General features: G+C 35.8%; 2 pseudogenes; both read left to right on the top strand.

Annotated features, from left to right (window-relative positions):
- LOC123250631 overlaps nucleotides 1–13,489 on the top strand; it is a 75,481-nt pseudogene extending 61,992 nt beyond the window's left edge.
- Nucleotides 13,490–16,197: 2,708 nt separating this feature from the next.
- LOC123250622 lies at nucleotides 16,198–17,218 on the top strand (annotated as a pseudogene).
- The last annotated feature ends 5,350 nt before the right edge of the window (nucleotides 17,219–22,568 follow it).

The raw sequence follows: 22,568 nt of genomic DNA, 5'->3' as shown, positions 1-22,568 counted from the left end.
GCCCTTATTGTTCTTCTGCCTTGGAACTAATAATAAGTATCAATTCTAAGACATAAGGTGTTTTTAAAAATTATTTCATAGTGGTTAAAAAAAGAGTTTAAAAAAAAAAGATACCAGATTAGATATATAAGGCAAAAAAACAAACACTCCAGTTACTAAGGGAAAAACTATATGACAAAAATTGATAGGAATCGATAGGAAACAGAACAAAATATCTGTAAAGTGCTTTACAAAACTTAAAGCTCTATATAAATGCTGTATAATATAATCATCATCATCATCATCATCATCATCATCAATTTTCATCATTATTACCTTATACCAGTGATTCCCAAAGTGGACGCTTCCAACCCCTGGTGGGTGCTGCAGCAATCCAGAGGAGTGGTGATGGCCACAGGTGCATTTATCTTTCCTATTAATTGCTTATTAAAATAAAAAAAAATAATTTCCAGAGGGCTAAGTAATATTTTTTCTGGAAAGGGGGTGGTAGGCCAAAAAAGTTTGGGAACCACTGCCTTATACCATATACCAAGATAAACTTCAAATAGGCACATAAGCTAGATAGAAAAGGTTGCATCAAAAAAGGTTATTAACAAATTAGAGAAGAAAGAAAGAAATTCTCTTTTAGGTCTATGTATGGGGGAAGATTTGTTTTAAAAAAATTTTAACTTTAATAAATCATTTTCACGTAAGTTTTCCAAAGTTATATGACTCAACTTGTCTCCCTCCTTTCTTCCCTCCCCACTCCCAGAGATGACAAGCAATGTGGGTTATACATGTATTATCATTCAAAATGTATTTCCATATTATTCATTTTTGAAAGAGAATAATCTTATAAAACCCAAACCCCAAATCATATAGCCAAATAAACAAATGATAAATCATATGTTTTCATCTGCATTTCTATTCCAACAGTTCTTTCTCTGCAGGTGGATAGCATTCTTTTTTTATGGGGTAATATTTGTGATGAATGTCATTCAAGGTAAAGTGGACAATACTGATGACATTTTAAAAATTGCCCATACAAATCTAATGTATTAAAAATGTGAAGGGAAACAAGTAACTGGGAAAAACTTTGTAACAAATTTCTGTAATAAAGGTCTCAGTCTGAGTTTTGTAAGGAGGTATTGAAAATTTATAATGGATGATAATTTGACCAATGCATAAATGACCAAAGCATATGAAGAGACAAAGAATGGATCTAACCTATTAAGATTTTTATGAAAAAGTGCTCTAAATAACTAATCCAATTGAGAAAGAGATGGGAAGACCTATAATGAACTGATGCAGAATGAAATAAACAGAAACAGGAAAACACTGTACACAATAATAGCAATACTGTGGAATGATCAAATGTGATAGACTTTTCTATTAATAGCAATATTCTGGGTCAAAGGCACAGTTTTAAAAAAAATAATATTTTATTTTCTTAGAAAATTTTTTCATGGTTACAGTGTTTTCCTGTTTCTGTTTATTTCATTCTGCATCAGTTCATTATAGGTCTTCCCATCTCTTTCTCAATTGGATTAGTTATTTAGAGCACTTTTTCATAAAAATTTTAATAGGTTAGATCCATTCTTTGTCTCTTCATATGCTTTGGTCATTTATGCATTGGTCAAATTATCATCCATTATAAATTTTCAATACCTCCTTACAAAACTCAGACTGAGACCTTTATTACAGAAAATTGTTACAAATATTCTAAGGACTTATGAAAAAGAATGCCATCTACATTCAGAGAAAGAATGTTGGAATAGGAATGCAGATGAAAGTATATGATTTATCACTTTTTTGGGGGGTATATATTTTGGGGTTTGGGTTTTATAAGATTATTCACTTATAAAAATGAGTACTATGGAAATATGTTTTTTATGATAATACATGTATAACCCAGATTGAATTGCTTGCCAGCTCCAGGAAAGGGAACAGAGACAATATGGATCATATAAATTTAGAAAACTTATGTGGAAATTTGTTATTACAAGTAGTTTATAACAAATAAATAAAAATAATAGAAATTAAAATCAGGTTTCCAGTTCATACCATGATAAAAGAAGAAAATGTGAATATTGTAGAGATTGTGGGAAGCAAACAAATAAATTAGAGCACCACTGGTAGACCTGTGAATTGGTCCACTATTCTGGAAAGTTTTTGGAACTATGTCTCAAATTTGCAAAAGCATCCATACCCTTTGGTCTAGCTATACTACTACTAAGCCTCTCTTGCAAAGAAATCAAAGAAAGAAGAGATGGATCTATATATATGTAAAAAATATTTATAGCAGCTCTCTTTGTGATAGCCAAAATGTCCCCCTATTGAGGAAGTTAAATAAATTGTGACCTATGAATACAATGAAATATTATTATACCACAAGAAATGATTTCAGTTTCAGAGAGAACTGGGAAGAACTCTATTAACTAATAGTTTAGTGAGTAGGACTAGGAGAACAAGTTAGACAATAATAATATCATAGTGAAAAAACAGCTTTGAAAGACTTTATAAATCTGATCAACACAATGACAAATCACAAGTTCAAAAGAATGAAGAGAAAATATGTCTCATTTCCTGACAGAAAGGAATAAATGAATACACAAAGGGAAATATAGAACTTTGTTTTATGTGACCAATATATTCTAAGACCCTTTACATAAGTTGAAAATTGCATGCATAAGTCATTCACAGTTGATCATTATACTTTATTGCTGTTACGGTATAGAACATTTCCCTGGTTCTGCTCACTTCACTTTACATCAGTTCATGTAAGTCTTTCCAGGTTCTTTTGTTGATCATCTTGTCGGTCATTTCCTATAGTCCAATAATATTCTATTACAACAATATACTACAACTTCTTCAACTCTTCCCCAGTTGTTGGGTATTCCTTCAGTTACTAGTTCTTAGCCTCCACAAAAAGAGGTGCTAAAAATATTTTTGTACAAGTAAGAACTTTTCCCCTATCATTGATCTCTTTGGGATATAGACCTAGCAGCTATAAATATTTTCGTACAAGTCTGTTTATCTATGATCTCTTTGGGGTACAAACCCAGCAATGCTATGGCTGAATTGAAGGGCAGGCAGTCTTTTAGAGTTCTTTGGGCATAGTTCCAAATTGCCATCCAGAATGGTTGGATCAGTTCACAACTCCACCAGCAATGCATTAATGTCCTAATTTTGCCACATCCCCTCCAACATTCATTACTCTCCCCTTCTATCATTTTAGCCAATCTTCTAGGTGTGAGGTGATACCTCAGAGTTGTTTTGATTTGCATTTCTCTAATGATTAGAGATTTAGAACACTTTCTCATGTGCTTATTGATACTTTTGATTTTTTTATCTGAAAATTACCTACTCATGTCCCTTGCCCATTTATCAATTGGGTAATGGCTTGATTTTTTATACAATTGATTTAGCTCCTTGTATATTTGAGTAATTAGACCTCTGTCAGAGTTTTTTGTTATAAAGATTGTTTCCCAGTTTGTTATTTCCCTTCTGATTTTGGTTGCATTGCTTTTGTTTATACAAAACCTTTTTAATTTAATATAACCAAAATTATTTATTTTACATTTTGTAATTTTTTTCTAACTCTTGCTTGGTTTTAAAATTTTCCCTTTCCCATAGATCTGACAGGTATCCTATTCTATGTTCACCTAATTCGTTTCCTTCTTTATACTCAAGTCATTCACCCATTCTGAATTTACCTTGGTGTACAGTGTGAGATGTTGATCTAAGCCTAATCTCTCCCATATTGTTTTTCAATTTTCCCAACAGTTTTTGTCAAATAGTGGATTTTTGTCCCCAAAATTGGGCTCTTTGGGTTTATCACAGACAGTCTTGCTGATGTCATTTACCCCAAGCCTATTCCACAGATCTTCCCTTCTGTCTCTTAGCCAGTACTATATCGTTTTGATGACCACTGCTTTATAGTATTGTTTAATATCTGGTACTGCCAGGCCACCTTCCTTCATAGTTTTTTTTCCATTATTTCCCTTGATATTCTTGATCTTTTGTTATTCCAAATGAACTTTGTTATAGTTTTTTCTAATTAAGTAAAAAAGTTTTTTGGTAGTTTGATAGGTATGGCACTAAATAGGTAAATTAATTTGGGTAGAATGGTCATTTTTATTATGTTAGCTCCTCCTAACCATGAGCAATCAATATTTTTCCAAGTGTTTAGATCTAGTTTTAATTGTTTGGAAAGTGTTTTGTAGTTGTGTTCGTATAATTCCTGTGTTTGTTTTGGTAGATAGATTCCTAAGTATTTTACATTGTCTAAGGTGATTTTAAATGGTGTTTCTCTTTCTACTTCTTGCTGCTGTGATGTGTTGGAGATATATAGATATGCTGATGATTTATGTGCATTTATTTTGTATCCTGCAACTTTGCTAAAGTTGTTGATTATTTCTATTAGCTTTTTAGTTGATTCTCTAGGATTTTTTAAGTAGACCATCATATCATCTGCAAAGAGTGATAGCTTAGTCTCCTCATTGCATATTTTAATGCCTTCAATTTCTTTTTTTCTCTAATTGCTACTGCTAGTGTTTCTCCTACAATGTTAAATAATAGAGGTGCTAGTGGGCATCCTTGTTTCATGCCCGATTTTATTGGGAATGCTTCTAATTTATCCCCATTGAATATGATGCTTGTTGATGGTTTTAGATATATACTATTAATAATTTTAAGAAAGGTCCTTCTATTCCTACACTTTCTAGTGTTTTCAATAGGAATGGATGTTGTATTTTGTCGAAGGCTTTTTCAGCATCTATTGAGATAATCATGTGGTTTTTGTTGGTTTGCTTGTTGATATGGTCAATTATGTGAATGTTTTTCCTGATGTTGAACCATCCTTGCATTCCTGGTATAAATCCCACCTGATCATAATCAATAACCCTTGTGATCACTTGCTGGAGTCTCTTTGCTAGTATTCTGTTTAAGATTTTTGCATCTATGTTCATTAAGGAGATTGGTCTGTAGTTTTCTTTCTCTGTTTTTGATCTGGCTTTGCGATCAATACCATATTTGTATCATAAAAGGAATTTGGTAGAACTTTTTCTTTGCTTATTATGTCAAATAGTTTGTATAGTATTGGAATTAGTTGTTCTTTTAAGGTTTGTGAATCCATCTGGTCCTGAGGATTTTTTCTTAGGGAATTCTTTGATGGCTTGTTCAATTTCTTTTTCTGATATGGGATTATTTAAGTATTCTATTTCTTCTACTATTAATCTAGGCAATTTATATTTTTGTAAATATTCATCCATATCACCTAGATTACTATATTTATTACCATATGATTGTGCAAAATAGTTTTTAATGATTGCCTTGATTTCCTCTTCATTAGATGTGAGGTCTCCCTTTTCATCTTTGATACTGATGATTTGGTTTTCTTCTTTCCTTTTTTTAATTAGATTGACCAGTACTTTGTCAATTTTGTTTGTTTTTTCAAAATACCATCTTCTAGTCTTATTTATTAATTCAATAGTTCTTTTACTTTCAATTTTATTGATTTCCCCTTTAATTTTTGTAATCTCCAACTGGGTTTTTAGCTAGGCTTTTCTAATTTGTTCCCTTTCTAGTTTTTTAATTTGCATGCCCAGTTCATTGATCTTTGCCCTCTCTAATTTGTTAATATATGCACGCAAGGATATAAATTTCCCCCTGAGTACTGCCTTAGCTGCATCCCACAGAGTTTGGTAGGATGTCTCATCATTGTCATTCTCTTCAATGAAATTATTGATTGTTTCTATGATTTCTTCTTTAACTAACTGGTTTTGGACAATCATATTATTTAATTTCCAATTGGTTTTTGGTTTGCCTGTTCATGTGCCCTTACTAATTATTATTTTTATTGCATTATGATCTGAGAAGATTACATTTATTATTTCTGCTCTTTTGCATTTGTTTGCAATGTTTCTTTGCCCTATTACATGGTCAATCTTTGTGAATATACCATGTGCAGCTGAAAAGGTGTATTCTTTTTTGTCCCTATTTATTTTTCTCCACATATCTATTAAATCTAATTTTTCTAGGATTTCATTCACCTCTCTTATCTCTTTCTTATTTTTTTTTTGGTTTGATTTATCTAGATCTGAAAGAGGAATATTTAGATCTCCCACTATTATGGTTTTACTATCTATTTCCTTCTTGAGCTCAGCCAGTTTCTCCTTTAGGAATTTGGATGCTATACCATTTGGTGCATACATGTTGAGTACTGTTATTTCCTCATTGTCTAAACTGCCTTTTATCAGGATGTAATTACCTTCCCTGTCTCTTTAGTCATATCTATTTTTACTTCGGTTTTGTCAGAAATCATGATTGCCATTCCTGCCTTCTTTTTCTCATTTGAAGGCCAAAAGATTTTATTCAAGCCCTTTACCTTAAACCTGTGTATGTCCACCCACCTCATATGTGTTTCTTGTAGACAACATATGGTAGGATTTTGGTTTCTAATCTACTCTGCTTTTTGCTTCCATTTTATGGGTGAGTTCATCCCATTCACATTCAGAGTAATAAGTATCAGTTGTGTATTCCCTAACATTTTGGTATCCTCTCCTAGTTCTACCCTTTCTTCTTATGCTATTTCCTTTTAAACTAGTGGTTTGTTTCAGACCAGTTCCCCTTGTCCCCTCCCTTGATTTACTTCCCTTTCCACCCCCTCTGTTATTATTCCCCTCTTTTTATTTTTTAAGGCCTAATGAATTCCCACCCCCCTCTCCTCCCCTCCCTTTTTTGACCTCCCCCTGACTTTCTCAGTAGGGTTAGATAGAATTCTATATCCGAATGGATATAGCTACCCTTCCCTCTCAGGATTAACTCCTCTGAGAGTAAAGTTTAAAATACCTCTTAATGCTCTCTTCCTTTCCTTCTTATAATAGTATTCATCTGTGGGAAGCCGTTCTATGTAGTAAAACCTTTGGAGAAATAGGATCAAATTTAGGGCCTGTTATCTGGATTCCCTACGTGACCAATCCAGGCTGAGGCAGTCTTTGTGTTTGGTCCTGGTCACTTGAGCCTCAAAAAGGCTCTGGTACCAGAAGGTAGGTTAATCCAAAATCAACTTGATCCCTCCAAAAAGGTTATTAGGAGTCATTTAGAGAAACAGAGTCTGTAACAGATATTTTATCTGGATCCCATTGCAAAATCATCGGCAAGTAAAACTGTGTGTATGATTTTTCTGCCCTGCATGTCAGGATGCAGACTGAATGGGTCATCTAAGATAAAAATCTGAGGCTCCTCTTCTGACTCAGTCTTTGATCCCCACCTTTTTTACAATTCTTATTGGAGAGCTTTGAAGTGGTAAACCAGCTTCTATTGAATTGATAATTTCCTCCCTTGATAATTGAAGAAGCCTTAATCTTAAACAAATGCTGATTCCATACTCAGACTAAAACCTGAGTCTTTAGTCTGTATGCAGATTTCAATTGATGAGCATCTCCATAGGATATTTCCTCTCCCGGAATTATAACCTGCTGAATTGGGGTTTGGAATTTGACCATTTGCCTTTGCATTTGTATTCTTTGAACTTCAATGGATTGTACGTGATTTATTGCCCCTTACCAACTGTGACTTCTTCTTTGAGAAAGATATATAATAAACTTCCATGCCCACAGAATTTGGAACAGCATGGGCTAACCACTAGTCTAGTTGTTCTCATTTTCTTTCTCCTGCTTTAACCATCCTATGCCACCACGCCGCTCAGGACCCCAAAAAATCATATAGAGGCATGGCCCCCTATATTCATCCCCTCCCCTTCTCATGCTCTCTTTGTGTGTTATAGAATATCCTATTTTTCTTATTCATTCAAGTTTCTCTTGGTGTCATCTACTATTCACCCCCCTCTTTTTTCCCCACCCCATCTCATCTTAGCCCATTTAGTGCTCCAACCTCTCCCTAGAAGAATAATTCTTCTAATTACTATAATAGTGAATACAGTTTCTGAAAATTATACACAACATTTCTCCATATAGGAATACAAATAATTTGATCTTATTAAAGCCTTTCAAGAGGCAAATTTAAAAATGAGAATTTTCTTTCTTTCCCCTCTGTTTCTTATTTACCTTTTCATGTTTCTCTTGGTTTTTGTGGTTGGATATCAAACTTTCCATTTAGTCCTGGTCTTTTCTGTGCAAATACTTGGAAATCTTCTATCTTGTTGAATGCCCATACTTTCCCCTGGAAATATATAATCTGTTTCGATGGGTAGGTGATCCTTGGTTGTAGACCCAGTTCTCTTGCCTTTCTGAATATCATATTCCAAGCCTTGCAGTCTTGTAGTGTGGAGGCTGCCAGATCCTGTGTGATCCTGATTGGTGCTCCTTGACATCTGAATTGTCTCTTTCTGGCTTCTTGTAAAATTTTTTTTCTTTTACTTGGAAGTTCTTGAATTTGGTTATTATATTCCTGGGGGTTGTCTTTTCAGGGTTTAGTGTAGAGGGTGATCTGTGGATCCTTTCAATGTCTATATTGCCCTCTTGTTGTAGAACTTCAGGGCAGTTTTGGTGAATAATTTCTTTTAGTATGGAGTCCAAATTTCTATTAATTTCTGCTTTTTCAGGAAGACCAATGATTCTCAAATTGTCTCTTCTATACCTGTTTTCTTGGTTTATTAACTTCTCATTGAGATATTTCATGTTTCCTTCTATTTTGTCAGTCTTTTGACTTTGTTTTATTTGTTCTTGTTGCCCAGTTCTAGCCTTTGGAGACTGATTTTCAGATAAAATCTTTTGGTTTTCCTTTTCAATCTGATCTATCTGGTTCTTCAAGGCTTCCAGTTGGTCATTTCTGGTCTTCAATTTGCTTATAAATTCATTTGATTTCTGAGCCTCACTTTTCAATTGCAAAATTCTGCCTTTTAAACCGTTTTCTTTCCAGATCTCTTCCGTCTTTCTCGTGATCTCAGATTTGAACTCTTCAAGATCTTGTGACCCATTTTCATTTTTTTGGGAAGGTTTGGATGTCTTTAATTGTTTGTCCTCCTCTGTTTTCTGTCTTTTTCCCTGTACATAAGTTATCAAGTGTTAGAATTTTTTCTTTGTCTTCTTGTTAATTTCTTAGGCTTTGCTTGGCATCATTGTGCTTTATCTGCCAGAAGTCTAAGTAAGGCAATCTGATTCTCTTTGTATTGAGTTAGGGAGCAGTTTTTGCCTGAGGCTATTTTGTGAGTCTCCTGGTTTCTCTGGGGATCCTCCTGGGTCTCTGGTCTAGCTGTTTTCAAGGTCAAGTCCCCATGGTCCTAGCTGGCTTCCCAGAGCCCGGATCTTGGCCCACGCTTGCTCCTCCACCTGAGATTTTCCCCTGAGTCTGACCATGCTGAGCGCTGCTGCTGCCTCTCTTAGCCCCACTCCTGTGTCCAAGGTCTGAGGTTTCCAGCTACCTGGGGTTTCAGGTCTTGCTGCTCTCAGGGGCAAGCTCCTAGTGGTGCCAGTTAGCTGCCAAGGAGCTAGATTTTGTGCCCCCACTGACTCTCAACTCTGGAGTGCATCTTCTGCCTCTGGTACTGTGGGTGGGCTGGGGGAGGGGTAATCCGCTCACATTTTGATGAGAGCTATTTCTCCCCCTTATAGAGTGGAAGTTCCCAAATCCCACATACTGCGTCCTATTATGGGGTCCCTTCTTTCATCTGGATTTTGTTTTCTTGTTCTTTAGAGGTATGCTATATCTGTTTGTAAGGAGAGAAAGTTGCCCTGCCTCTACTCTGCCACCATCTTAACCCTGAAGTTGGCCTCTGATCCAAAGGCACAGTTTTATGGAAACTTTGGGCATTGTTCCAAATTGCTCCCCTCAATGGTTACATCAGTTTCTCAGCTTCATCAAGTATATCAGTGTCCCAATTTTTCCACATTCCCTCCAACATTTATTATTTTCTATTTTTGTTATATTAGCCAGTCTGATAGGTGTGAAGTGGTACCTCAGAGTTGTTTTAATGTGCATTTCTTTAGTAAATAGTAATTTGGAGTATTTTTCATATGATTATGGATATTTCTAATTTCTTCATCTGAGAATTGCTTGCTTGTATCCTTTGACCACTTGTTAATTGGGGAATGATTTCTATTCCTATAAATTTGTCTCAGTTCTATTTATATGTGAGAAATGAGACCTTTGCAGAGATATTTGTTATAAAATTTCTCCCATGTTTATTGTTTTCCTTCTAATATTTGGAATAATACTATTGCTGTGGACAGTAAATATATCATCATATATGATTGGCACCTGAGATAGTCTGACTAGATTTTATTTTGTTGTTGTATAGTCATGTCCAACTCTTTGTGACCCCACTGAGGTTTTTCCAGGTAAGATATTAGAATTGTTTGCTATTTCCTTCTCTGGTTAATATTACAGATGAGGAAACTGAGGGAAACAGTGTTAAGTGACTTGCCCAGAGTCACACAACTATTAGTGCCTGAGACTATATATATATATATATGATTTTTTTAAACCCTTACCTTCCATCTTAGAATCAATATTGTTTATTGGTTCCAAGGCAGAAGAGTGGTTAGGGTGAGGTAATGGGGGTTAAGTGACTTGCCTAGGGTCACACTGCTAGGAAGTATCTGAGGCTACATTTGAACCCAAGACCTCCCAACTCTGGACTTGGCTTTTAATCCACTGAGTCACCTAGGTGCTCCCCAAATTTGAATTTATAAAGATGAGTCTTCCTGACTTCAGGCCCAGGACTCTACTCATTATGTTACCTAGGTGCCCATAGTCTGGTTGTGTAGCAAAAGGAAAATAATCTTTAAAGACATAGAAAAATAACCCAGTTTGCATAATGACCTTTTGTGGAGGATTTACATAAGTCATTTCAGATTAAATGTAAAAATGCTTAGAGAGTACCTGTATCAGAGAACATTGAAATATATTGTTTCTATTCCTTTGAAGAGCTTCAATGTACCAAAGGGAGAACAAAGGATAATATGCACATGTACAGAGAACATTAAGTTTTGCTTTATAAAATGTATCATCTTTATTTATGCTTTATCTTTGACCATTACAAAAACCACTGCAAAATAACTGCTATTATTACCCTCATTCTCCAGATAAAGAAATTGAAGGTCAAAGAGATTAAATGAATTACTTGCCCTGGGTCACATAGTTAAGAAATGTCTGAGGTTGACTTGTGTTTCCAAGTCCAGCATTTGCTATCTTTATCTCATGGATTATGGGGAGGGGTAAATTGGGTTCTTCAGTTGCTAATAATGAAATGTGGTCAACCCTAAACAACACTGTGAATCAGGGAAATTTTATTATTGGCTTCCCTTGCTCCTAGTTTTCCTTTTTGTTTCCTTACTCCCATTCTTTAACCCTCTATAATTAAGCCTGTAATGCTCTTTTGATGCCAGATCCTTCTTTGAGGAACAACTTCAGTTAGTGATTAGTGACTTATTAAAGTATCTGCCTAAAGTATTTGCATTTTTAAAGAGGTTAGCATAGAATAGTGCTGGAAAAGAGTTTACAATCCAGTTACACTGTTTCATTTTATATCTAAAGGAAACCTAAGCCAGGAGAAGTATGAGATTCCAGGTTAACAATCTATGTCTACAATGGATATTGCAGTCAGCCTAGCATCAGTGCTTAAAGGAACAAGGAACAATATTTGCAAATGAATTTCTGCATTTATGCTAGCAAAAACTGAAATAGGTACTCATTTGGCAGGCATGCCACTTTTAGATTTGAATTTGGTGGGACCAGTGCTACATAGAACAGAGGTACATTTTGAGCCTAATATCATCGAGACAAAGGTGGTGTAGGGAGAGGATACTCTGGAAGTATTGGAGGGAAATGTACCTTTGTCATTACGTTATCTTTGAAATATATATCTCCTAGTAAAAGCAAAGAGAGAGAGGGAATAAGAAAGGGAGAGAAGCAGAGTGAGAAACAAAGTTTTAAATTCTGTATTGCCTCCAGGGTCTAACAGCATTTTTCCTCTCAGGAGTTTTAGCTCTCCTCCCAAGTTCTCAAGGCCACATCTGAAGATAAGTCTTCAATAAACATCTGATTGACTATTCTCCAAAATTAAAGTTAGCTTAGATTGCCTAATTACTTTTACAAAGCACATTTCCTTCAAGAGTTTCAAAACTACTTCAAGTTCCAACTCAAAGTTGTCCATCCTGCTTTGATTTATTTTATCATTGCAGAAACTTTGACTCCTTAAGCACAAATCTCATGATGTCAGTCTTCTGCTCAAAATCCTTCAATAGCTCCCTATCATTTCTAAAATAAAATTCAAACTGCTTAGCTACCCATTCAAGCTCCTCCACAATCTAGTAGCCCATGCCTGGTGAAACCATTGGTGAGTTAGTGGGGGTATCTACCTCAAGCAAATGAAGAGTTCCATCAGCAGAATAGGAGACAAAAACAATTAGTTCCAATAGCCCTGAAGATGACTGAAGCAGGTGCTGTGCAGGCTTAGAATTTGGTCAAATATCAAAGTTGCCAAGGCCATCTGCTGCATCCTGGACCATTGTCAATTGCCCTGAATTTTGTCTTGCCATTGGATTTTGATGACTCTGGAAGAGAGAGGGAGACTTATAACTTAGTGCAACTCTGCCTCACTTAAATCCAATTCACACAAGTTATCACCCTGTGATGTCATCAATCCTCTTTGAAAACCAAGGGCAAACAATAGCCTGGTATATAGTAGGTGGGTCCAGCCATTCAAGCAGTTCTGAATTCTCCTAACTGTATTATTACCTATATTATACATCTTGTCTGAAAGGACAGAATGAGGCATTTTGATTCCTAGCTAAAATCTATGTTAGATATGCTGGAAGTATAGTATTTAATTGATATACCTGCCTAATAACCCTGTAAAAAAAAGGAATGTATTGTAAAAAAAAAAGTCTTGCATGATTCGCTCTTATAAAATCAAATAAATTTAGAACCACTCCAGCTCCTGCTTTTCCTCCCTCTTCTAACGAAGTACAGCATTTTCAAACTGAAGCCCAAATGCTGGAGGAGGAGTCCCTAAGAGAGAGGAAGTTGCCCCTTGGGGAAGGTCCATAGAAACATTCTTTGGAAAACAGGTGGGTCTTATGGTTCCTCAAAAATGATGGGAAGAGGGCTTGGCAGGACTACCTTCATCTTTTCACCAAGTTGGAGGACTTTTGGGTGATCTACAGCCATATCCAATTGACCAGCAAACTGTCTTCAGGCTGTGACTATACACTTTTCAAGAATGGCATTGAGCCTCGTGGGAAGATTGAAGGTAAAAGCATGGTGGCCAAAGGCTCATCAGTCTGGCCAAGCAACAGTGTCAAAGTGACCTCCATTTATTCTGGCAAGAGACTTCTTTGTCTGATTGGGAAGTCTTTTTTCTCTTTTGTTTGGAGAGATCTTTAAGGAGTACAGCAAGAAAATGTGTGGGGCTCTGCCCTGTATTTGCACCAAGGGAGACAAGATAGCCATCTGGACCAAAGAGGCTGAGAACTAGCCATCTGTCATCTTTATTGGAGGTGTCTACAAGGAGAGACTGGGGCTTTTACCAAAGACATTTATATAGAGTCACCAAGAGTAACTCTTTACCAAGAACAAATTTATGGTGTGAAGCTCTGCCTACTCTGGATTATAGAAGTTGCCTGCCCCTATCCCAACTCTCATTTCATCTGAAAATGGAAACAAATAAAAAGTTTTTAAAAACTTAAAACAAGGGGGCAACTAAGTGGCTCAGTGGATTGAGAGTCAGGCCTAGAGATGGGAGAAACTAGGTTCATATCAGGCCTCAGACACTTTCTAGCTGTGTGACCCTGGGCAAGTCACTTAACTCCCTTTGCTTAGCCTTTACCACTCTTCTGCCTGGGAACCAATGCGCAGTATTGATTTTAATATGGAAGGTAATGGTTTTAAAAATAAAAAAATAAAACTTAAAACAAGGGACTTTCGAAGTCATCTAGTTCAGCTCCTTTCATTTTTTTTTAACTCTTAACTTCTTTCTTCGAATTGATACTGTCAGTTCCAAATCAGAAGAGTGGTAAGGGCTAGGCAAGTGGGGTTAAGTGACTTGCCCAGGATTGTACAGCTAGGAAGTATCTGAGGCCAGAGTTGAACCTAGGACCTCCCATCTCTAGGCCTGGCTAAGCCACCTAGCTTCCCTACCTCCTTCATTTTTATAATTGAGGAAACTGAGGTCCAGAGAGGTTTAGTGATTCTCTTAATGTCACATAGGTAGGAAACATCACAGATGGAATTTGAACTCAAGTCCTTTGATTCCAGAGTTAGGGCTTATTCCACTGTTCAATTCTGTAACTTTGTGAAACCATGCTGATCACCACTTGCTTTCCTAGATGTTTATGAACTATCCTTTTAATAATATATTCTGGAATTGGCCAGGAATTAAAGTCAAATCTCCTAGTCTCTAGTAGGTTATGCTTATTGTGCTCTCTTAATTAAAAAAAAAAACTCCTTTAGTTCTCTTACAGTCTTATCCATCCTTCATAGTCCAGTTCAAATGCTTTCTCTTCCATGATGTTTTCCCTGAGGCCCACAGTGCGTAATGACCCTCCTACATTTACTTGACTCGTATCACTTTGCTTAGCCATTAACTCACTTTATATGGATTATCTTGCTTTTCATTTTTTATGGGCATTATATGCACATACTCCATTTTAAAAATGCTTAATAAATTTTTATTTAATTGAAGAGTCAATGTATAATTAGAAAAATGACGGCATCTTATTCAGTAGATGGCAAAATCTAGCGATTCCCAGTATATAAACATTCTGTGATGCCAGGTAAGCCATTGAACAAGAAATCCACATGGACTTGTAAAGCCAATGGCCGTGGTGACTAAGTGAACAGGAAAAAGCAGAACCAGTGCCACCCCCACCACCCATCATCTAAAACATTGTATCAATATGCACATTGGTACATCTTTGTGTTTGATGGATCACTCTGAGCAGGTTGAAAACCTCTTCTCCAAATTGAGTATCAATAGTTTAGAGTGCTACATAGTACTCCACATAAGACTATATGCTTCGTGAGGACAGGAACTTTTTATATCTAAACTTTGCGTTATCTACAGAGCACAAATATAGTCTTCTACACACACAGCCATTGCTCAATACATTTTGCTGAATTAAATATAATTGAAATTAAGTTTAATAAGTTGATCAATTAAATAAATCATTTTTACTAATTAGGAAAGAGGGGGAATCAAGCATTTATTAAGTACTTAGTATATTCCAGGTACTGTTCTAAGCATTTTGCAAATATTATCTCAGATTGTCCTCACAATAATTCAGTTAAGCATGATTATTATCCTCATTTATAATTGAGGAAATAGAGGTTAAGCAACTTGTCTAGGTCTATATACTGTATTAGCCTGAATATAGTTCAACCTTTTTTTCCCCCAATATGTACCTTTGAAAGTCATATTCACACTATATTCAAGTGCTTCCAGCTTTGAAACCATAAGTTGTATATTGTGCTCTTCAGCATATGTAAAAAGCATGGCTATCTCCTGGAGCAGATGGGAAATGCTGACCAAACACCTGTTTGTTTTGATATTCAATCATGTTACTATTAATACTAAAGGTGCCAAATCAGTGTTGATTAAAACTACTGGAACTGAGAAAACTATAATGACCACGACACTTGCGGTCACAGCTGACAGGCGAAAACTGACTCCTTATGTAATTTTAAGGCATAAAACATTAGTTAAGGAAAAGTTAGCATCAGGAGTGATCTTTCATGTGCAGGAAAAAGGATGGATGAATGAAGAATTTGTGTTATATTGGTTGAATGTGGTCTGTGGTAGGTGTCTGGGCGCATTACTATGTCAGAGAGGAATGCTTCTACTTGACTAGTTCAAGGGTCATCTAATTGAAAATGTGAAGAAGAGAATTGTTGAAATGCACACGTACCTAGCTGTTATTCTGGGAGGAATTTTGTCACAATTACAAGTGTTAGATGTAGTAATTAATAATCTGTTCAAAGATCATTTGAGGAAACGATGTTGGATGTTGGCCGGAAACCATGAATTTACTTCATCAGAAAAAATAAAGAAACCGTTGGACACTGTATTAAGGAACTGGATCAAAACCACTTGGGACAAAATCTCCACCAAGTCCATTGTGCCTGGATTTAAAAATGTTATATATCAAACAGTATGGATGGTAGTGAAGATAGTGTTGCACAAGGGTTTAATTTTTAAAAAATGAAAAAAAAAATACTTGGGATTGGGTTTTGGAGTCAAGCTCCAGAAGCTGCCGAATGGCCCGACCTGGACTTTGAGAGGAAAAAAATGGCAACAGCTCAAAAAGAAGACTTACAACTCTTCTTGGGATGTATCTTGAAGATAAAAATAACAAGCAAATTGAAGAGAAATTGAAACAAATATTAGAAGACCCAGAAAGTGATGTAGAAAAGAGCATTGGTGAAATGGCAAAAGCAAATACTGAACTAAATATTGAAATTTAAAAAGCTGAAATGGAGTTGCAACAACCTTCATCATCTTACCTGCTTAAAAGGAATATTCTTACAGGGAAAATGAAGTTCACTTCGGTGGAGAGCCCTGAGGATGACAGTCAGTATTTAAATATCTCCTGTTCATTTCAAGTAACTAAACAACTTGTATATGAATTGAAGAGAGGGCAAGCTCTTATCACCTTTAAAGATGAACAAGTTGCCCAGAATGTGATAAAAAGAAGAAAACATCTCATGACTTTTGACAAAGAGGAGATAAAATTGATGGCCAAACCTGTCCCACTAAAAACAGATTTAATTTTTCAGGTTCATTCAAAGATTTCTAAGAAAAAAATTGATGTTGCTGGAATACCTAATGAATTACCTGAAGAACAGATGAGAGACAAATTAGCACTGAGTTCCAGTAAATCCCAGAATGGGGGTGGAGAAGTAGATCACTTGGATTATAATATAAATACCCAAACAGTGGTTATTACATTTCTTGAAAATGGAGTTGCTGATAATATTCTCAAGCACAAGAAATATCCTCTTTTTACAAATACCAGCTGCTATAAGGTTGTTGTTTCCCCACATATGGAAAAACATGTCAAGAAGCTACAGATATTTTCAGGATTTTCTAAGAGGACTGTTGTGACAGGATTTAGAAATACTCAAGATGATGAAGTATAGAAGAGGACATTTTTATTCATTTTCAGAAATGGTCAAATGGAGGGGGGGATGTAGATGTTGTCAAATGTGCCCTCAAAAACCTCAAATAACATATTTTGAGGCTAGTTTAGATCAGGGATTCTTAACCTGGGCACCATGAGATTATTAAAATATTTTTTTAATAACTATATTTGGTTTCCTTTTCAATCCTATGAATTTTATACATTTAAAAACATTGTTCTAAGAAGGGGTGCTTAGACTATCAGACTATAAAAGGCATCTTGTAATCCTCTCCAAAAAAGTTAAGAATCCTTGCTGGACATGAAATACTATGTACTATAAACACATTGCTTTGAAATTATTTTCTTATAAATAATAAAAAATAAACTTTTGCTTTTTAATTTTCACTTGCCCTTAAAAAAAAAGACAAAATACTTGGGATCACACTATATACTGGGTCATATTATATTCGGGCTAATATGGTAGCTAGCATGTATCTGAGGCAATATTTGAACTCATGTTTCCCTGAGTCTGGGCCCAGCTTTCTTTTCACTGTGATACCTGGGTGGATAGCCAAGGTCTAGGAAGGAAATTATTTCCAAGGTAATTTCTAATCAAATGACCCATATCTTTTCATCATAGGAAAGAGCAAGTATCCTCCCCACCCTTAAAGGAGGAAAATTTATTCACGTCAGACATTTATTTCTAAGACCTCAAAGGAGGGAGAGATAAAAGTTAGTGTAAGATAGGGGAAATAGATCCGTGAATAGAAAGCCCCAGGCCTGGAGATGGGTCCGGTCTTGGGTTCAAATGTGGAAATAATATTTCCCATGGTTTGTAAGAGGGTGATTTTAGAGGATGGGACTAGATGGTTAATATAGGCCAGTATCAGAAGATTTAACATGATTAATTAAGAAAATTTTCCCATGGTTTGTAATCAGGTTTGGGAAGGCTAACAGAAACAGTGTTAATAGGATGACTGAGGTTGATAGACTGACAAGACCCAGTCAGACAGAGCCCGTCCTGAGGTAACACACACAGATTACTCAATAACAGGGATAGATGTTGGATTTATTATGACAAGGAAAGGTGGAAAGGGAATTCAGATAACCCTAAACTATTATCAACTACCTAAACCTTCCCCCACATCTAAAGTTGTTCCCTCACAGGAAGTCTTCACAGAAATTGATCCCTTCACTGATCTCCCTAACTGTCTAATAGATCCCAGTTCCTAAACTGGACAAACCTACACTAAACCAAACCTCACTTTTGATAGTAATAGAGAAGTGGTCTATGGCAGTTTATCTGGGCCCAGGGCAAAGGTCTTGGATCCACAAGGACCCCAGACCTGATCTTACAGATAGCTGGTCCAAAAGACTCAGCGTCACACCAGGAACTCAGTAGATCACAGCAAGTAGCAGGTAAACAGGTAGGATGGGAGATTAAAGCAGTACAGACACCAAGGAAAGTAGCCAGTCTTCTCTAGGCCAACCAGAGAAAGACAGCTCAACCCTCCAGGTAACTGTCTGAATCCACTTTTTCCATTCTAGAATTTTCTCCCTGTTAGTCTCATGCCTCTGGCCTCTGTAAACTTACGTAAAACCCCTCTTCCTTATAATAGGCTACATGATTCATGTTCTTTCCCTCCCTTCTTCCCACCCACCCCCCTGCCTGTAGCAAACAAGCAATTCCACTGGGATTTACATGTGTCATCAATCAAGACCTATTTCTAAATTATTGATATTTGCATTAGGGTGATCATTTAGAGTCTACATCCCCAGTCATATCCCCATCAACCCATGTGATCAAGCAGTTGTTTTTCTTCTGTGTTTCTACTCTCACAGTTCTTTCTCTGGATGTGGATAGCATTCTTTCTCATAGGTCCCTCAGAAATGTCTTGGATCATTGCATTGCTGCTAGTAGAGAAGTTCATTATGTTTGATTGTGCCACAGTGTATCCGTCTCTGTGTATAAGGTTCTGTATTAATTAGAGAATTTTGTACATTTGAACTAAGTTCCCCAGAATTCCTTTAGTATTTCCCGAAATTCCTTTTAATCTCCCCACCACATTGCTTGGTCACGTTTTATATATAGATGGCTGTAACTCTGCCTCTGTGTGGGTGGCTGGGAGAGCTGGCTTTGCTCAGGCTTTTACTCTAGCCTTTTATTTTCTTTTTTTCAAGTTATTATTAATAAATCTTATTTAATATAATTGGAGATATTGTATATTAATTTTACTTCTCACAGTTCTCCTGGTTCTATTCCTTTCACTCTGAATGAGTTCATTTATTTCTTTCAGCACAATAGTATTCCATCACCAACAGATACCACAATTTGTTCAGTCATTACCCAATCGATGGGCATCCCCTCATTTTCCAATTTTTTGCCACCACAAAGAGTGTGGCTATAAATATTTTTGTACAAGTCTTTTTCCTTATGATTTCTTTGGGGTATAAACCCAGTTGTGTTTATGACTAGATCAAAAGGCAGGCAGTCTTTTAGAGTCCTTTGGGCATAGTTCCAAATTGCCATCCAGAATGGTTGGATCAATTTACAACTCCACCAGCAATGCATTAATGTCCCAATTTTGCTACATCCCCTCCAACATTCATTACTCTCCCCTACTGTCATTTTAGTCAGTCTGCTATGTGTGAAGTGGTACCTGAGAGCTGTTTTGTTTTGTATTTCTCTAATTATAAGAGATTTAGAACACTTTTTCATGTTCTTATTGATAGTTTTGATTTCTTTATCTGAAAATTGCCTATTCATGTCCCTTGCCCATTTATCAATTGGGGAATGGCTTGATTTTTTGTACAATTGGCTTAGCTCCTTATAAATGTGAGTAATTAGACCTTTGTCAGAGGTTTTTGTTATAAAGATTTTTTTCCCCAATTTGTTGCTTCCCTTCTAATTTTGGTTGCATTGGATTTGTTTGTACACAACCTTTTTAGTTTAATGTAATCAAAATTATTTACATTTTGTAATTTTTTCTAACTCTTGCTTGGTCTTGAAATCTTTCCTTTCCCAAGGATCTGACAGGTATACTATTCTGTGTTCACCTAATTTACTTATAGCTTCCTTCTTTATATTCAAGTCATTCACTCATTCTGAGTTTATATTGCTGTAGAATGTGAGATGTTGATCTAAACCTAATCTCTGCCATATTGTTTTCCAATTTTCCCAGCAGTTTTTGTCAAACAGTAGATTTTTGTCCCCAAAGCTGGGATCTTAGGATTTATCATACACTATTTTGCTGAGGTCATTTATCCCAAGTCTATTCCACAGATCCTCCCTTCTTTCTCTTAACCAATACCATATTGTTTTGATGACCACTGCTTTATAGTACATTTTAAGATCTGGTACTGCTACGCCCCCCTCCTTCACATTTTTTTTTCATCATTTCCCTTGATGTTCTTGATCTTTTGTTCTTCTAAATGAACTTTGCTATAGTTTTTTTTCTAATTCAGTAAAAAAGTTTCTTGGTAGTTTGATAGGTATGGCACTGAATAAGTAAATTAATGTGGGTAGGATTGTCTTTTTTATTATGTTAGCTCATCCTACCCATGAGAAATTAATGTTTTTCCAATTGTTTAGATCTAGTTTTAACTGTGTGGAAAGTGTTTTGTAGTTGTGTTCATTCCTGTGTTTGTCTTGGCAAATAGATTCCTATGTATTTTATATTGTTTAGGGTAGTTTAAAATGGAATTTCTCTAACTCTTGCTGCCAGGATATGTTGGAAATATATGGAAATGCTGAGGATTTATGTGGGTTTATTTTGTATCCTGCAGCTTTGCTAAAGTTGTTGACTATTTTCACTAGGTTCTTAGTTGATTCTCTAGGATTCTTTCTGCAAAGAATGATAGCTTGGTATCCTCATTGCCTATTTTAATCCCTTTGATTTCTTTTTCTCCTCTAATTGCTACTGCTAGTGTTTCTAGGACCATATTAAATAATAGAGGTGATAGTGGGCATCCTTGTTTCACTCCTGATCTTATTGGGGAGGCTTCTAATTTATCCCTATCACAGATGATGCTTGCTGATGGTTTCAGATATATACTGTTTATTATTTTTATAAAAGGTTCTTTTATTCCTATACTTTCTAGTGTTTCAATAGGAATGAGTATTGTATTTTGACAAAGCTTTTTCTGAATCTATTGAGATAATCATTTGATTTTTGTTGGTTTGCTTGTTAATATGGTCATTTATATGAATGGTTTTTCTGATATTGAACCATCCTTGCATTCCTGACATAAGTCCCACCTGATCATAATGAATAACCTTTGTGATTACTTGCTGGAGTCTTTTAGCTAGTGTTTTTTAAAAAGATTTTTGCATCTATGTTCATTAGGGAAATTGGTCTGTAGTTTCCTTTCTTTGTTTTTTTTTTTAAATTAAAAAAATTTTTTTTTAACCTTTAACTTCTGTGTATTGGCTCATAGGTGGAAGAGTGATAAGGGTAGGCAATGGGGGTCAAGTGACTTGCCCAGGGTCACACAGCTGGGAAGTGTCTGAGGCTGGATTTGAACCTAGGACCTCCTGTCTCTAGGTCTGACTCTCAATCCACTGAGCTACCCAGCTGCCCCCTTTCTCTGTTTTTTATTTGCCTGGCTTTGGAATCAGCACCATATTTGTGTCCTAAAAGGAATTTGGTAGAACGCCTTCTTTGCTTCTTTTGTCACATAGTTTGTGTAGTATTGGGATTAGTTGTTCTTTATATGTTTGATAGAATTTACTTGTGACTCCATCTAGCCCTGGGGATTTTTTCTTAGGAAGTTCTGTGATGGCTTGTTCAGTTTCTTTTTCTGACATGGGATTATTTAAGCATTCTATTTCTTCTTCTGTTAATCTAGGCAATTTATATTTTTGTAAATATTCATCCATATCATCTAGATTGACATATTTATTGCCATATAATTTGGCAAAATAGTTTTTAATAATTGCCTTAATTTCCTCTTCATTAGAGGTGAGGTTTATCTTTTCATCTTTGATATGGATTAGTTTTCTTCTTTCCTTTTTAATTAGGTTAACTAGTACTTTGTCTATTTTATTTGTTTTTTCAAAGTACCAACTTCTAGTCTTATTTATCAATTCAATAGTTCTTTAACTTTTGATTTTATTAATTTTTCCTTTAAATTTTAGGATTTCTAATTTAGTATTTGTTTGGGAATTTTTAATTTGTTCGCTTTCTAGATTTTTAAGTTGCATGCCCAATTCATTGACCTCTGCCCTCCCTAATTTGTTAGTATATGCACTCAAGGATATAAATTTCCCCCTGAGTACTGCTTTGGCTGCATCCCATAGGTTTTTGTAAGAAGTCTCATTGTTGTCATTCTCTTCAATGAAGTTATTGATTTTTTTTAAATTTTTTTTAAACATTTATTAATATTCATTTTTAACATGGTTACATGATTCATGCTCCTCCTTTCCCCTTCAACCCCCCCCCCGACCCCCCCTACCCATGCGCATTTCCACTAGTTTTGTCATGTGTCCTTGATCAAGACCAATTTCCA

This window comes from Gracilinanus agilis, chromosome 1 (assembly GCF_016433145.1).
Source record: "Gracilinanus agilis isolate LMUSP501 chromosome 1, AgileGrace, whole genome shotgun sequence".
Classification (NCBI taxonomy): Eukaryota; Metazoa; Chordata; class Mammalia; order Didelphimorphia; family Didelphidae; genus Gracilinanus; species Gracilinanus agilis.
This window is presented reverse-complemented; position numbering and strand designations above follow the sequence as displayed.